Raw genomic sequence first — 19,248 nt, 5'->3', positions numbered from 1 at the left:
ATCAAATATATTTTTGTTCTATAATGTTTTCTGATTATTATTTAGAATTTTTAGATTTTTTTATGATACTTTGCATTAATTATATAATTTTTATGAGCAATTTTTTCCATTAGAAATAATATATCATTTTTTATTTTATATTTATTTAAAAAAAAAAATTCAATAAATGCAGCATTTCACATCAAAATAGAGTGCCAGCCTAAAAAAAAATGTTCCAGGAGAAGAACTTCATCTAGTGGCTTTAAAAAATAGCCACTTTTGTGTAATGTCCTGTACCAGCCTGTAGGCTGTCTATAGCTTCCTATATATCCTATATAGAAAGGCTTTTTGATTCCTTTTGTTGTTTTAGACATGATTTCTCTATCTTATTCGTTTTTTTATTTAGATATACATTTAGATATTCTAAAAGATGATTACTTTATTTTCTTAACAAAAATGTTTAGATAAGTATCAGATTTTGCATTACAATTAAACTATAGCATTTGGTTAGAAAGGGAACACAATGTGTGTGTGTGTGTGTGTGTGTGTGTGTGTGTGTGTGTGTGTGTGTGTGTGTGTGTGTGTGTGTGTGTGTGTGTGTGTGTGTGTGTGTATGTGTGAGTGAATGTGTGTGTGTGTGTGTGTGTGTGTTGCATTTGAGCGAGTCTCTTTTTGTATTTTTTATTTATTTATTTTTGCATATTCTCAAAATCTGCTGTTGCAGTCTTACCAGTCTCTCTTTCTCTCTCTCTCTCTCTCTCTCTCTCTCTCTGTGTGTGTGTGTGTGTGTGTGTGTGTGTGTGTGTGTGTGTGTGCATTTGAGCAAGTTTTTTTTTTCATTTATTGATTTTATGTGGAATATTCTACAAATTTGCTGTTGCAGTCGCCAGTTTATCTGTGTATGTGTTTGTGTGCGTGGGTGTGTGTGTGTGTGGGGGGGGGGGGATCTTATTTGCACTCTTGATGTTCTAGAGTGTCACCCCTTCATTGCTGTACACTTTTTTTCAGCACAGTTGCTGATCTGTAGCTTGTACCACCAAAAGTTTCTCTGAGTTTTCCTATTTTTTCGTATTTCCCATTCATTTCCTATGTCGCCCGTTTTCGGGCGGGAGGAAGCTAAGTGTGACTTTTTTTTTACGACCCTTTAACATATCAGAATCATCTCCTTGATTTTTTTGTATGTTCATATAGGTTAATACAACAAAAGTCACCAAGTTTCATCCCCATCCGATGAAGCAAAAAAATTAAACATTTCAAAACGTTCAAGTTTTCGCCCGTTTTCGGGCGAAGAAGCCCAGAAAAGTTATGTCTTTAGTGGGATAGGATATTGATGGATTATCTGCTTGACACCAACTTCAGGAGACTAGCAATGCGCAGACAAAAGAGAGAGAATTCAATTCAGTGTTTTTATTTCCAACATGTGCACATTCATGACTGCATATTAATTCAGACAAAGTAACATCTTTATTGGGACAGGACTTGATGGATTATTTAACATGACTCCGTGAGTCGGCCTATATTTCTTAGAGCAATGCTGCATAAACTACATATCAGCCATTTATGTAATGCATCTAATTTGTGCATAACTGGCTGTTATGTTAAATAAAGTTTACTACAGCAAATCAAGTACCTGCACGTCATTGTTGTTATCTCGTCTCCCCTAAGACGCACTGCAATGGCGAATCTGCATGCAATTCTCAAAACACCCACAAGATAGCGCCATTTATCGGCGAATCCGATATTACAAAACCGATATCCGATTATGATAAAAGGCTTAAATATTGGGGAAAATATAGGTAAATCTATATATTGGTCGATCTCTAATTTTTTCAACAAATTGTCATCAGAAATATCGCATTTTATCCTTCAAGAGAAATCATATTATATTCTCAAAGAAATATTTTGTGCATCCTACATTTCAAGTTGTTTGAAATTGTTTTAATGTCTCTTACATGAGTTTTTGAGGGTGTGCTTTTGCAACAAGTAGTTTATGAATTAATAATGAATTAAATTGTAACTTCAATATATATAAAATTGTCTAAATAGCCATTTTTTCCATGAAGTAGCTTTTTAGACTGAGTTTACATTTAATTCAAGAACATTTATTAATTTGCTCTGCAAAAGTTCTGTCAACTGTTACTGATCGTCATGCATCATGTGCTGTTATTTTCTAATGTTGGACATTTGAAACACAGTATTTTTAGTACCTTCTAATAATTGAGCATCATCTATTGTTGTGGTTTGCAATGTTTTTATGATTTTAAGTAGGGATGTCCCGATCAGGTTTTTTTGTCCTCGAGTCCGAGTCATTTGATTTTGAGTATCTGCCGATACCGAGTCCCGATCCGTTACTTCTATAATACATAAAAAAAGAATAAAGAAGAGCGAAAAGACAGATCCAGGATCTTCAATAAATTACATTTTGAAATATATTCAAATATAAAACAGCTATTTTAAATAGGCTAGTAAAAATATTTCAAAATCTTACTGTTTTGCTGTACTTTGGATCAAATAAATGCAGGCTAGGTGAATAGAAGGGACTTCTTAAAAAAAAAAAAAAAAAAACCTTAACAAGCTTACTGTTCAAAAACTTCTGACTGGTAGTATAGGCAACTTTATTTTTTCTCTAATTTCTAGCTTTTAATTGGCTTAGAAATCTATAAATGCTGGACAATAACAAATAATAATGATTTGTTTATATACTACAAACACTGTTTATCACATAATAATGCAGAATAGTTTCTATACTGTAATAAATACTATGTCAATCAGCACTGCATTGTTCATACTTTATTTATCACCTGCTGGAGATGACTTGAAGAACAATTTATTGTCGTGATCGTATATTAATGTCTTCGTGTTTGCATAAGTTTCTGTTTTCCTGTGAGCACCACAGTATAGCTGGACGCTTTTGTCCATATTAGGAATATCCTGATATCAGCGCGAGAGCGTGCTCCGGCTTCGAGTATGAATGAAACACACACTGCATGAGAGTTTAGCGCTCTGTGATGTTCATCTCGCTGTATCCTGGGTCCGAATGAAATATCAGGTCATGCGCAAACTATCATGTCTCTTTGAGTTTGAATCTATATTTATTCACACCAGCTCTTGAAAACAAAGTGATGTCATGCCGCCCGCGTTGCTGTTTCTGTGTGGAGTCAAAAGGGTCTAACTCTGTGCCACCGCATAGCAAAAGATGTGTTCAAAATTAATGAGAATACCTATATATCCGAGTCCTGATCGGGAGGTAACTTCCGATTCCGATCGAGTCTGAAACCACGCGATCGGGCCCGATTTCCGATCACGTGATCGGATCTGGACATCCCTAATTTTAAGTCAAATTTGATGTTAACCTGAAAGTCGAAATGGTGAAATATTATGCAATAATATATAAAAATGCTTTTATACAAAATCCCAGTGCTTCTGATTATGTACAGTACTAATTAACTTCCAGCCACAGATCCAGATGTGTTTCATTATGTTAGTTTAAAATCTCTGTATAAAAGTTATAGCACAATCAATCAGAGTAAGTGAGAAGAAATTGAAGAAGAATACACCCCTGGAGACAGTGAACATATTTACACGAAAAGTTAAACCTGTGAAATCTTTACTCCATATCTGTTTCACTTCCTTTTTGTCTCGTTTTATTCGTCTGTCTCTAAGGCAAACATAAACACCTTCCTCAGGGGGAAAAATATCTATGCTGGCTCTTGAAGGGAATTCATTGGCGCTCGTTAGAGCTGACTGGATGAAGCGTGCGCTCTGTTCGAGGAGAACATTTAAAGAGATGAACAGGACACTCGGTGCTTTGCTGCACAAAGAGCCGTGGCTGATTCCACTCAGCTAAATTACGTCTGCCACATTCCCACCATGTCAAATCCGTTACTTAGGAGAGAGAAGAAAAGGCTGGAGAGAGAAGACAAGGGAAATAGAGAACAGACAGAAGGTGATAAAAGCAGTAGAGATAAAGACAAAATATTGTATAGTGACAGAGAGAGAGAGAGAGAGAGAGAGAGAGAGAGAGAGAGAGAGAACTCTAATAGACACTTGACTATCAAGATTCACTTAATAATTGTAGATCTGAACTAGAACATCTGTTTCAGACAAACAGTAGAAAATTAACCCTCTCAGAAGGATGAGAGAGATTTTTTAAGCATTAGAGATGAGTGTGCCTAAAATGGTGTGTGTATATACAGGTCCTTCTCAAAAAATTAGCATATTGTGATAAAGTTCATTCTTTTCCATAATGTAATGATAAAAATTAAACTTTCATATATTTTAGATTCATTGAACACCAACTGAAATATTTCAGGTCTTTTATTGTTTTAATATTGATGATTTTGGCATACAGCTCATGAGAACCCAAAATTCCTATCTCAAAAAATTAGCATATTTCATCCGACCAATAAAAGAAAAGTGTTTTTAATACAAAAAAAGTCAACCTTCAAATAATTATGTTCAGTTATGCACTCAATACTTGGTCGGGAATCCTTTTGCAGAAATGACTGCTTCAATGCGGCGTGGCATGGAGGCAATCAGCCTGTGGCACTGCTGAGGTGTTATGGAGGCACAGGATGCTTCGATAGCGGCCTTAAGCTCATCCAGTGTTGGGTCTTGCGTCTCTCAACTTTCTCTTCACAATATCCCACAGATTCTCTATGGGGTTCAGGTCAGGAGAGTTGGCAGGCCAATTGAGCACAGTAATACCATGGTCAGTAAACCATTTACCAGTGGTTTTGGCACAGTGAGCAGGTGCCAGGTCGTGCTGAAAAACGAAATCTTCATCTCCATAAAGCTTTTCAGCAGATGGAAGCATGAAGTGCTCCAAAATCTCCTGATAACTAGCTGCATTGACCCTGCCCTTGATAAAACACAGTGGACCAACACCAGCAGCTGACATGGCACCCCAGACCATCACTGACTGTGGGTACTTGACACTGGACTTCAGGCATTTTGGCATTTCCTTCTCCCCAGTCTTCCTCCAGACTCTGGCACCTTGATTTCCGAATGACATGCAAAATTTGCTTTCATCCGAAAAAAGTACTTTGGACCACTGAGCAACAGTCCAGTGCTGCTTCTCTGTAGCCCATTTCCTGCACACGCCTGTGCACTGTGGCTCTGGATGTTTCTACTCCAGACTCAGTCCACTGCTTCCGCAGGTCCCCCAAGGTCTGGAATCGGTCCTTCTCCACAATCTTCCTCAGGGTCCGGTCACCTCTTCTCGTTGTGCAGCGTTTTTTGCCACACTTTTTCCTTCCCACAGACTTCCCAATGAGATGCCTTGATACAGCACTCTGGGAACAGCCTGTTCGTTCAGAAATTTCTTTCTGTGTCTTATCCTCTCGCTTGAGGGTGTCAATGATGGCCTTCTGGACAGCAGTCAGGTCGGCAGTCTTACCCATGATTGCGGTTTTGAGTAATGAACCAGGCTGGAAGTTTTTAAAAGCCTCAGGAATCTTTTGCAGGTGTTTAGAGTTAATTAGTTGATTCAGATGATTAGGTTAATAGCTTGTTTAGAGAACCTTTTCATGATATGCTAATTTTTTGAGATAGGAATTTTGGGTTTTCATGAGCTGTATGCCAACATCATCAGTATTAAAACAATAAAAGACCTGAAATATTTCAGTTGGTGTGCAATGAATCTAAAATATATAAAAGTTTAATTTTTATCATTACATTATGGAAAATAATGAACTTTATCACAATATGCTAATTTTTTGAGAAGGACCTGTATATTAGTGGTGGGCATAGATAAATTTTTTTTAATCTAGATTAATCTCACTGTGATCTTGAAATTAATCTAGATTAATCTAGATTAATCTAGATTAAAATGGCTCATTCGAATTCTGCCGAACGCATTCAGAATATGTGTGTTACCCAAATAAAATCGACAAACAGTAAATCTTTGAGAAGGGGTTTATCAAGCAAGGTGGTGCATTAGAAAAGGGGCTCATCTCCTGTTTCCAAAATGCATCACAAAGTGCTTGAAAAAGCTGTAAACTACTTCCACATTGCACAAGGTGCAAATAACCTTATGCCTGTTTCACACATACTACGTCTGCAGTGCATATGCATTGCATATTTTTTTACGCACACGATTCCAGTTGCGTTCCAGAAGCGTTGCATCTGCAGCAGTGCAGCGATCGTTTACTTTACCAAGTAGCGAACTGCAAACGCGTCCTGTGTGAAAGCACATCGAGTCCATGCTACACCACATACGTACGTAACGCACAGGGACTGCATACGCACTGCAGACGGAGTATGTGTGAAACAGGCGTGAGCAGGGCCGTAGCTGGGGTCAGCGGGGCCCCTGTGAAGGTTGTACCAGTGGGCCCTGTTTGAAATTGTTTAATTTGTATGTTTGTTTATTTTTGTTTATTTGTGCTATTTACACAATGTTTAAGTTTTTTTCAAGTTTGTAGGTGTCAAGGTACAGAAACCAAATAATTAAATTTAAAATAGCACTGGATAGTCTTCAATGTAAAAATGAAATATACAATCAAACCTACATTTATTCAGACACCTTCAACATTTATCACATTATTACAGTTTTGCTATATATATCAAAAATTATATCTGGTGTCTGAATAATTTTTGGTTTGACTGTTAAAACTACAAAGTAATTCAGTCAAGAGCAGTGAGTGATTTTTATTTTCATTTTCTCGGATTAACATTACAGCAGACAGTAGCTAAATTAGGCGCGGTCACTTTAAGAGACGATGAACGCATCCAATATAATACACATCCCATTTTTTCCCTCAACTGTTTACTTTCACTTAAGAAATAACTGACAGTTTTTTTTAGCATAATTTCCAAGGTGGATATTTTGACATATTTTGGATGTATTTGTCGGCACAAGAGCAAAAATAAGCAAATTCGGTGTTCAAGTGTTTTGAGACGCCTCTCTCTGCGTGAGCCCTGAACACCAGAACACCGCAAAGTACTGAATTGGGCTCTTTCACATCTTTTTGTTTGTTCAAACTGCGATTTGTATTTGTTCGTTCAGGTGCAGGAGGGACTTCGAGGAGAACTTCGCAGAAGAGAGCTCGGTTCAGTGTCGATGTCCGTGATACGCGGCTCTCTCTCTCGTGCGCACTGAACACAGCGCGCGAGTAACCGGCTACTCAGTTCAGCTTTTCCGCGTCTTGTGTTTGGATGCTTTAATGTTTAAATCGACAAGCGGTAAGGCTTAAAAATACGTGAAAAAGATAAGCTTTCGTGACGATGCGCAGCAGTGGCCCGTCAACTGTTCTGAGCATCTTTTTAGGCTGGCCTCAGCCAGTCAGTTATATAAAATATCAAGGTGAAAGTCATCATAGCTTGCTTAGTATAGACCCAGCTCCCAACCCAACTTTGAGAATAGATATACATATATATATAGATATATATATATATATATATAGAATATATATATATATATATATTAAATACTGTTCTTAACTTTTTTTTAATAATCAAAGAATCCTGTAAACATTTTATCATGTTTCTACAAAAATATTACACAACACAACCATTTTCTACAATGATAATAAAAGGAAATGTTTCCTGATCAGTAAAATAAAAACATACAAAATGATTCACGAGACACTAAAGACTGGAGTAATGATGCAGAAAATGCATCTTTCTGTCACAAGAATAAATTACATTTGAAAATATATTAAAACAGAAAGACATTATTTTAAATTGTAATTTTTACTATATTACTGGTTTTACCTTTTATGCATAATGTAATGTGTATGTTCATATCACAACAGTTTGAGGTGAGGATAAATAAATGATTATGGATTAATTATTATTATTTTTCTTTTAATAAAACACCACTTGTTTGTGATTTTACTGAAGGTTGACTGGCTGTAATGATCTGCAAACCACTCTTATATCTGCTTCCAGTACTCTCACATTCATTAGCTACTCAGCTCCACAACTTCCCATTCTATTTCCCCTGATATTTCTGAAAGATAATTCCTCCTTTTTCTCCACATCTGTCTCTTCCCTTTGCCATAATCCCCACATCACTCCAATTTCCATCCAAAAATGTAAATCACGCTCCATTCAGCAGTACTACAAAACACTGACGGGATCTGCATCAAATGTTTGGTTAGCTGCTTTGTCATACAGTTTGAAAAGCCTGTCACAACTAAAGTGAGCTTCGAGAAACAGTTCTCCACTACGCTCAACCAAGTGCTGTTATCTCAGAATTCCCTGCTCGTTTCATCATGACACAGTAGATTGACGCATAGCATTAAACATGTCTGTTAGCGCTGACCGGAGACCGGAGAGTAATTACAAAGCTAATCAGTTCCGACAGGACTCCATTCACTCACGGGCTCTCACACATGGGCAGACTCCAATACATCCGCACACACACAAAGTAGAAATAGGGATCTACAAATGACTGCCTGATTAAAACACTCAGTTTTCAAGAAGGCTGGACTGATTTGAGGAATTACAGGGCTCAAGAATTCACTGAAAAGTTTAATTAAATAGTTTGTTTGGCTGATTAAACGGGTGCATCCTTTTCATTAAACCTAGAAATCGTCAGCTCTGTTTTTGAGGGTCGAAAGATTGTAAAGAAAAGAATAATGAACAAATCTGTCTTAATCTCCAGCATACAGGCATCATTAGACCCACAGGAACCACACGAACACCACCTTCCTAATAGGTCTACTCTAGGCAATCTGTGTCAAGGTAAGCCGTTTACTACATATGCGTGCATTTAGAAGGCTTTTTCCAGGTTTTTTCATTGCATTAAAAAGCACATTCATTTCCACAGGAATTTTCAGGTGGGTTTGCAGTGCAATGACATTTTCATAATACCAGCCTTGGAACTGCTTCTCATTTAAAACTTAACTCCTGCGTTAAAATTCACCCTTCCTTCATAGCATCTCCCACGCTTGAGATTTAGAGTTTACTCAAATTTTCACGCTTCAGCTGAGGAGGAACTCGGATATCCAACCTAAATGCCAACAAGATTCACCTTTGTTTAACCTTTGCTTCAGCAGTGTTGTAGTAATTAACCTAGAGGACGACAGAGCTAATCTTGTGTTATTGCAGCGGCTGCTCCCGCAGATGTCTCTTTATGAATCTGAGATCTTATTTTCTCTGTTAATGCATAATTAATGTGCAAATGCATAGGTTGCAGTAATGAAGAGAGAGCAACTTCAAAAAGATCCACGGGCTTGCACTTTCAAGCGACGAACAGTTGGCATTCAACAATGCTCTTTCACACAATTCAAACATATTGACTATGCATCGAATTGCATTTTGTAGCACATGGCTAATGATGCAACTGTAGGTTTTAGTCTGGAAACACTGAGATACTCTGTTCCTATGATATTGTAAAGTGTGCAGTGTTTATGCAATTGTATGTTCAGATATTTGACAGTTATACGCTATTGTTCAAATGTTTGGGTCGTTAAGCTTTTATGAAGTTATTCTTTTTTTCTGAAAAAAAAAGAAAAAAGATATATTTGTACAATTTAAAATGACAGTTTTATGTTTTAAAATTGAAATATAATTTATTCTTATGAAGGCAAAACTTAATTGAAAAATGTTGAAAAATGTTTAGCGGCTTAATATTTTTGTTGTTGTTTTTCTTTTTCTTTGATGAATGGAAAGTTCAAAAGATCAGCATTTAAATATTATAAATAATTTTACTACTCTTAATTTAATGGATCCTTGCTAAATATTAGTGTTAATTATATATATATATATATATATATATTACTGACCCCATTACTGATTTGAAAGTGGTGTAATATTCTTTTAAAATTACATTTTAACATCAAATATCATTTTTTTGTTTTTTTGGTGCAGAAATAGAAAAGGACAAATATATATATATATTTCCCTATAGCACAGGATAGTGAGGGCAGTAAAATTCCTGTTGTCTTTATAGTGTTCACATAAAGACAATAAGCCAAGAATCAATGGCTACATTAGGTAATTACTTTAGTGTCAGTGTCAGTCCACATGTCACTGAGTATGTCCGTTTTCTCTACTTCACTTGATATGGTGCTTCTGTGTGTGCATTCATAATTAGAGTAGAAGAGTATCTCAGAGCCTGTGTTATGAGTCATAACTGGTCAGATCAGGTAGCAGGGTTTGACGACTTATTGTATGCAGTGCTCAGTGACAAACTGACCTTCCCTGCTGCTGAGTCAATTACAGTTCAATTAGGACACAGACCCTGCTGTGGCCCTGAGCTCTGCAGCAGGAAGCATATGGCAGATATATACTGCCAAACCAGCTCTGGCTCAGCAGGAAACTGTTGCACAGACACTTATGTACCTAAGTGGAAATGGAAGAATCAATAAAAACATAGTTTCTATAGGGTTCAAATGAGAGCTGTGCATAACTGCTGGATTGAACATCTGTTCTTGTAATTTCCTTCGTGGCTGGAGACAGCTAAGTCTTAAATAGGATGAGGTGTAGACTTTTAATTGGTAAAGTGTATAGAAAATGGAGTGAGTGCAATTACAGATATGTCCAAGGGCTTCGCAATCGACCTTCAGGCTTCAATACAGACCACTTCACGTATGAATGTTCAGGGTCCTTAATTTGCATTCACTAGAATTCAATGGAATACTTACCAAATGAAAGTAAAATGAGTTATTTTCTTTTGATAGGAACTGCAACATAATACATGGTTTAATTAAAATTGATTAACTAATAGTCTAACACTGATGAAAAGGACATGAACAATTATGTATAACACATACAACATAACATAACATAACATAACATAACATAACATAACATAACATAACATAACATAACATAACAGCAATAATATATTTACTGCTGTAAAAAGTAAATGTTTTTACATTTATTTATTTATTTATTATTATTATTTTTATTATTTTTATTATTATTATTATTATTATTATTATTATTATTATTATTATTATTATTATTATTATTATTATTATTTTCAGCACCACTGTTGTTGACATAAACAATTTCTTTAAAATAATAATAAGGAAAATAAGCCAGGACTTATGCATCTTCTAACAACATTTATCTCAGTGACAATTATTTAAAATACTACTACTACTACTACTACTACTACTACTACTAGTAATTATAATAATAAATTATTATTATTATTTCTGTCAGCACTATTGTTGCTGACGCAAACAAAAATCCAAGACTTGTGCATCTACTGACATAATTTATCTCAGTAAAACATTTTTTTTAATAATAATAATAATAATAATAATTATAATAATAATTATAATAATAATAATAACACTGCTTCTAATACTAGCTTATTATTATTATTATTATTATTATTATTATTAAATGGCAAAATAAGAACCTGACTGCTTTAAGACCAAAAAGAAGAATCTGCCTGCTGGTTGCACTGTAAACAAACAGTAAGTGAATAAACCACCAACATGAAAATATGAGGAACGAAATCAAGTGTCAGATATAGTTTCAGTAGAGATCTCATATATAATGCTGCGAGTCACACAGTGACATGCACTGGAGAAAACAGTGGAATAATTGCAGTGCCTAAGGGATGGAAATATAGCTTTAATATTAAAAATAATGTAAAATACAATTTTGTGGCCAGTGAGGAAGATTTATGGTCATTAAATGTACCCTCCATTGGCCAGTGCAGCAAAAATCTAATATTGGAGCTTGTGAGAGTGCATCAAAAACTAAGGATCTATCCCTTCTCCTGTAGCTGAGATGAAAGAGAACCATGTTGAGGCCCTCTCAGTGACAGCATCCATCATTCAATATCTCAACATCTGACAAACAGTAAAGACTTACAGCAATAAAACTTAAGACACAGGGGAAGACACACAAAGAGAGTCTATTAGTCTTTGAGCTAATTTTTACACAGATTGAAATACTGTTGTTTTCATGTGTGCCACACTAATGAGAGTTTCTGCATAAAAACAGAACAGGAAGTGGGATTCAAAGTGCTTCACTTATAGCAAACTCTACATGTTTCTGAGTTGTCTTTGATTGTCTTTTCTTTCATCTGTTCTTCATAATACCATTGTGATTCTTAGCCGTGAGGCCGGAAAACTGGGCTCGGGATCATTGAGAGCTGGAGTCACTGCCTCAACTTTCATTTGAAACAACAAAAAGAAATGCTCAGCCAAATGTCAATGCTTTAACCTTGTTTTTTATAAAGCAATATTTATATAGATATATGTTATGTCCCATTATTCCTACTGACATACATTGGGTTGTCCAAAGTCACTATTTTGCTTCTAAAAAAACCCTGCTGGTGTGGACACCAAACTTCTGATGCTACTGACGCTTTGAAGAGCCGGACAGGACCAGCTGCTGTCAGTCCTTTGATGCCTCTATATCATCACTGCAGAATCAGCTCTAAAGTTCCCAGACTCTAGCACAACTTCACAAGCTTCACACAGTCCTGCACTTTGCAGTATTTTGAGATCAAACAGTAGAATGCTGCTGTCTAGTATTCTGGTTTGTAACATTCTATTTGAATGATGGAGAGAAGACAATTTTAGAATAGGACAGAGGAAACTTCTAGATGTGGATGTTCCATGCTAGATGTGAACACCAATCTAATGACACTAGGTTAGGCATCTCAAAGGCAATTCTTAGATAAACTGCTGTCACAAAATAAAATAATGTGCAAAGGTTTTTTTTATTTTTTATTTTTTTACTTTAATTAGTACAACAGCTTGTTACTGGGGTGTCTACCATCTTACACAGTAAAAATAAATTCAATTTCTGCTAAAATAAAACATCATTTTAGTCTTTCTACTTACAAACTAAACATTTAGTTGAATGTTATTTGAAGTTTCTTCGCAATTATTTGTGAGACTTGCTATTTCAGAGTGAATTGTTTTACTGTGAATCATACCTATTTTTTTCAGTTTAGAACTTTAACATATGTCTACATGGTAAATGAGCAATGTTATGCCAAATAAAGCTCACCATAAGAAAACTGTCTGCAAGCAACACAACATACAGTTGTATAGTCAATTCATGGAAATTACATAAGCTGAAAAAAGAAACACATGCACATAAATTTTGCATATATAATGTAAAAAAAAAAAATGAACATAACATTTGTGGATTAAAAACAAATTATGCTGTATTACCATTTCAAGAGTCACTTTTGGAGAAATATACAAGTGCATTACAGTCCACCATTACTTGATCCCAGTAAGAAATCAAACGAAGCAAACAGAAATGTCAAACATACTCAGTCTACGCCGCTTCAGATGTGTCTACTGTAAATCATTCTCACTCTACAATTTATTTTTGCACAACAGATGCTGAGACTTTCTCATATGACGCCTGATACCAGGAACCTTCAAGTGTGCAGCAAATCAAATCAGTGATCAAATAAACCAAGAGACTGGAGAGGCACAAACTACCAAAACGCTTACCCATGAGCTTCAGTCCCCTGACTGCACTTTGGATAACTTAACTTTACAGCAAACATGGATTTAATGTTTGACACATCTGTTATACTTTCTCCAATAAAACTTGTAACTGTAACGAAAGTGACAATGCTCTCAAGATATGTTTTTATCAGAATCTGGGTTCCCTGAAAATCAAATCCACAACCACTACTAGCAAATCACTATGAACACATTGCCTTTTCCTTCACTTCTTTCAGTTTGTCAGACAATTATTTGTAACCACAATAATGAGGAATATAATCATTCCCAGAAAGTGCTCAACTTTCACTGATTTCATTGACCCCTGATGTCAAATGGACTATTTTATCGATGTCCTTGCTACGTTTCTGAAGCTGGGGACAATTCAAGTTGTGTTGCTGTTTATGGAGGTTCAGAGAGCTCTTGGATTTCATCAAAAAATATATTAATTTGTGTTCCGAAGATGAACAACGGTCTTACGGGTTTGCAATGACATGAGGGTGAGTAATTAATGACAGAATCCTTTTAAAACATTATTTTTAAACAAATATTTACCATTATTTACCAGAGTATATTTAGCAGAAAAATATAAATATACAATACAGTACTTTTTTTTTTTTTAATAGATAAAATCAGATTTCACAGGGCACTACAACTGGCTCTGATGACCTAACTGCTGCTAAAATGTTTTGATCCATAGTATCAGTCAAGCCTGTTTTTGAATAAGTGCAATTTCCAGTCATTTATAAGCTGCCAAAGCTGGAAGACCACCATCCTTGCTAAAACAAAAACAAACATGTTTACTAGATTTTGTGTGGTTAGAGCTTTCAGTCTGATGTTTTGTTCCTTGATGAGGCTTTGTGTCTATAGAAGGCTTGTATTGTGTGCTTTGTGTGGTGAAGGGTATAATCTTAGTTGCATGGGTCATGTTTTTGGCAGGCGGCAGTTTACAGAGGTGTCTGTTTGGATTTTTTAGAGCATGTCTATCTGGACCACAGTGACCACTTGGCTTCTGTTTAGTGAGATGCTGGGGGCGACCCAATGGTATTAATTATTCAATCATGGGCTTTTCATAATTAAACTGGAGAAGCAGTCTGAATTGAGTTTGTGAAGTATTCATGTGGAATCTATGTGTGTATGAGCATATGCTTTGGTTTAAACTGGATCCCCTGCAGGCTGAGCGTCGTAATCAGGTTAATTAGCAGATTTAAAGATATGATACAGACAGCCGCGCGTGTGAATAGCAATGAGTGCTCCAGCACTCCATGTTTGGATTGAATTCCGTGGAGAGGAAACAGTCGTGCTCGCTCTCACAAACATGCGTGCACAGACACTTTAGTCTCTTTCATACAACCATTTTAAGTGGGAATTTACTTTCCTTTTCCTCAAAACTCCACTTGACTGTCCTTTTCCAAACCAAATTGATGCTTCTCCCAGTGGAGAACTGCAGTGGAGAAAAGTTGCTGAAATATAATGTTAATTATAATTATATCCATTAATTATTGAACGGAACAACCCAGGCGTGCATTCAGAGGTGTTCACAACATGGCAACACACTTGACAGTAAATACAACAGCACCACTGAAATCATGTCTTGACAATAACAGCATAAATGCTTCCTCTGAGTTCAAAAATAAACTCATTTACTTTCAACTGTTAAAAGACTAGTTTGCATATGTGAAGTAGTGTGCCTTTTTTTAAGCAATTAACATAATTACCCCAGCAGAACCTTGATTATAAGTGCCCCCCAACTTCTATACCACCCATTCATATAAATTATGAAAATAATAGCATTAATTATGAATCACACACTGGCCACATCACACTCCAGTCCACAGCACACACTCTTTCAATCTTTGGTCACTAATGTGCACTTGTAACACGGGAATTGCATGTTCACTGCACACAAGCACACTGCATTCCTCTCTCCCAGTGGATCTGAACAAAGCACCGATGGGCCCATTCCAAATTCATGACCCCTGGAGCCATAAAATGGACGCACAAATATTTTATGGCTGTATAGATGGATACACACGCAAATCCATCACAACATAGATCTGTCAAAGAGACAGCAAGATTCCAGCCGTTGTAAAAAAGAAAGGGAAATGACAAAGGAAGAGCAGAACATAATGTGATACATGGAGAAAAAAGAAGGACAGAGATGGAGATAATGTTAAAGAGGACAAATAATAAGTAATAAGACCTTAAGAAAGAGTCAAAAGGATGATAGAAGGAGACAGACAAATAGACAGATAGAAAGAACAATAGAGAGAATGGCAGTCAGACAAACATTATGATAGTTAGGCAGATTGACAGACAGTTTGATGGCCAGAGGGACAGACAGACAGACAGACAGACAGACAGACAGATAGATAGATAGATAGATAGATAGATAGATAGATAGATAGATAGATAGATAGATAGATAGATAGATAGATAGATAGATAGATAGATAGATAGATAGATAGATAGATAGATAGATAGATAGATAGACAGATAGATAGATATGGATGAAAGCAGATAAGAAATTAGTTTGAAGGAGGTGACAGTGAAAATTAGAGCCAATAGAAGCCCATCTGTGAAACCCACAGGTAAGCCTTCACCTGTTTTAACCTTAGTGGAATTTCAATTAAAAGCAGGGCAGAAAAAGACAGCAGCCATATGTCTCATGCTCTGATGAGTTCTCCTTACAATTCAGGGTGAAGTCACGGGTAGACTGATTCACCAACTCTTGAAACCAAAACACCTGCTTTTCACTTTTATTTAAATCTTAAACAACCTGAATAGACGTGGGTGGATTGCCATCAAGGTCACTTTGCCCACATAGATAAATGTCTTCAGACTGTTTATCTCAGTCTGCTGTTTTCCTCACTTTCTCCTTCTGTCTCAAAGGAGGGAGGTTTTATCGGCTCAATAAATGAGCTAAGATGAGCTTGAGAGAAACTTCCTGACTGCCTAAAACAACCTGAAACGGATAGTCATAGTTTTAAAAAAACACATAAATCATCTCTTCAATTCTCAATTATCTATTCTAGAAAGCACTGAGAGCAAATGGAGAGATTCATTAAAGGCAAAAATATGTAATAATTTCTGTTCCACTCACAAAAATAATAACTGTTGTCAGACAGGTTTCCACAAACACTTACTCAAAAAAGGTTAGTCCTGCACACAAATGTACAATATTATTAGTTGAGTCAAAGTTGTGATGTTTGGTGAATCAGACACTCAAATAAACATAATTTTCGAAAGCACCACAGGATAACAGCGTTTACGTTTAAGATTTGGAGAAGTCAAAAGTCTTGCTTTAGATTTATTAATTAATTCTGTTATAACAGTTAAAAAAATATCTCACATGAGTTCAATGTCACACACGCTTCAGTTTGCAGAAAGTCATATATATATATATATATATATATATATATATATGACAATAACAGTCTCATTTGTGTCTCCTAAGGATTTTAAAACATCTAAAGCGAAGTTGATACTTCAAAGAACAATAACTGAAGCTATAAAAGAGCAATAAACTGAGAAATATAGACTTTTATAGTAAAACGAATTATAGATTATCTTCAATCAAACATGTCAAACATCTAAACATGCTCTGGATCTTTTACTTATCTCTTTCACACACACACACACACACACACACACACACACACACAGACTTACCTGTCTGTCTTCCAGCGTCCTGTGAGTTCACCAGAATGTGAGATGATATGAGCAGCAAGTGATAAAGGAGGAGGACAGGGCGGTGAAAGAGGAAGATGACAGAAAGGAGGATGGAGAAAAAGTGTCAAATAATGAGGAAGAGAAAAAGCAAGGGAATGACTGATTAATATGTGTGAAAGACAGATAGAGAATATTATCCCAGTGGACAGCCCTTGCTGAAGATAAAGTGGCAGAGAGGAGAGAGACCGAGAGGTGGGATTGTGTGTGGTGTACGGACACTGGCAGCACAAGCTATCTCTCTCTCGCTCTCTCCCTCTCCCTCTCTTTCTCTCACTCTGCCAACACTCAACTCCCCCTCCACCCCTTCTATCATATTGTCAAATAATGAATCAGCATTCAAAGCATATCAGACCGGGCTCTAAAGAGTTTAACACTATGATAATCTCATACATATTATCAGATCGCAAATGTTTCTTGTTAGAATTCATACAGAAGATTTTGAGATTTCATGCATCATTAGTGGTGCTTTCGAAGTGAAGCTTTAATGCTCAGTTTGGGGCTGAGAGTATTTAACTGTGTTAAACTTATTCATCCTGCAATGATTAAACCACAAAACTGAAGTTTACCTCAAATCGTTTGGTTAGAATTTATATGATTTTCACACGGTGGATGCTAAAACAGGTTTAAAATAATCTCACAGAATTTTATTGGAGGATCATTCAGAGACCAGAATATAACAAAGACTTTCTCACCACCGAATAACTAAAAGTGATGGGAGCTTTTGAAACTCCATGAATCTTGTAGTTTGAACCTGGGTGAGCTTGATTTCACCAAGTACAACATGTTCCTGGATCAACATCCTTGTTGATCCTGGAACAACATTCCAATCAACCAATCAGAATTGAGATATAACTTTTTAGGAAATGTCAGTTTTAGGCTTACAATCAGGATTAGGTGCTTCTACACTCTTGTTAATAAGCTATCATTTCCCACTGATTTTATAATAAGGTTAGGTTTAGGTGTGGGGATTGGGTTAAGTCTGAATTTTCGGACAATAATGTTGATCCAGGATCAACAAAAGATGTTGATCCAGGAACATGTCTTACTTGGCAAAATCACGGCGACCTCCGTACCTGAAGACCTGTGTCCACCATAGAGATTAATGAAAGGCCAGATTGATGTTGCTTTTTCTTGTTGGGCCGACAAAAAGTTTTCTGGTCTGCCTCAGAAGTCTTGCAGCATTCATCGATATAAAACTGATTGAGATGAACAATAAAAAAAATATATATATAAATAAATTAAAATAAATAAATAAATAAATAAGCACTCTTAATGGCTTAATGTTAAATGACATATATCCAGTGCTGCTGTTTTGAATTGATAATCATTAAGACAAGAAACCTTATTCACCATTTGGCATGTTTCATTTTATAAATGCAGAATGCTGTGAATATCTGAAGGGGTTTTCCATACTTTTGACATTTCACATTTGAGAGGTGTACAATACAACTCTAAAGACATGAATAGAAGTGTGTGATACTCATGAGGGTTCCGGCAGGATGGGAGATCAATGCACGATGAATGGCTCGTGTCTCAATGACTCTTAGAAATCTACATTCATTGAAAGAGAAGCAAAGTAATCTATGAATAGTTTGTCCTTCATCTGCACTTCCAATAACACACTCACTCACTCACTCACTCACACACACACACACACACACTCACTCACTCACTCACTCACTCACACACACTCGCTCGCTCACTCACTCACTCACTCACTCACACTCACTCACTCACTCACACTCACTCACTCACTCACTCACTCACTCACACTCACTCACTCACTCACTCACTCACTCACTCACACTCACTCACTCACTCACTCACTCACTCACACTCACTCACTCACTCACACACACTCACTCACTCACACACGCTCGCTCACTCACTCACACTCACTCGCTCGCTCGCTCGCTCGCTCGCTCACTCACTCACTCACACACACTCACTCACTCACTCACTCACACTCACTCACTCACTCACTCACTCACTCACACTCACTCACTCACTCACTCACTCACTCACTCACTCACTCACTCACACTCACTCACTCACTCACTCACTCACTCACTCACACTCACTCACTCACTCACTCACTCACACTCACTCACTCACTCACACTCACTCACTCACTCACTCACACACACTCACTCAC

General features: G+C 36.5%; 1 protein-coding gene across 1 annotated transcript in view; it reads right to left on the bottom strand.

Moving 5' to 3' along the window:
• thsd7bb (thrombospondin, type I, domain containing 7Bb) overlaps positions 1-17,290 on the bottom strand; it is a 66,679-nt gene extending 49,389 nt beyond the window's left edge. Inside the window, exon 1 of the mRNA XM_059538184.1 lies at positions 17,034-17,290. The gene's annotated coding sequence lies outside the window, so the exon portion shown is untranslated. The remainder of the gene's footprint in view (positions 1-17,033) is intronic.
• Between the last annotated feature and the right edge of the window lie 1,958 nt (positions 17,291-19,248).

The sequence above is a fragment of the Carassius carassius genome, chromosome 44 (genome assembly GCF_963082965.1).
Source record: "Carassius carassius chromosome 44, fCarCar2.1, whole genome shotgun sequence".
In the NCBI taxonomy this organism is placed as follows: Eukaryota; Metazoa; Chordata; class Actinopteri; order Cypriniformes; family Cyprinidae; genus Carassius; species Carassius carassius.
This window is presented reverse-complemented; position numbering and strand designations above follow the sequence as displayed.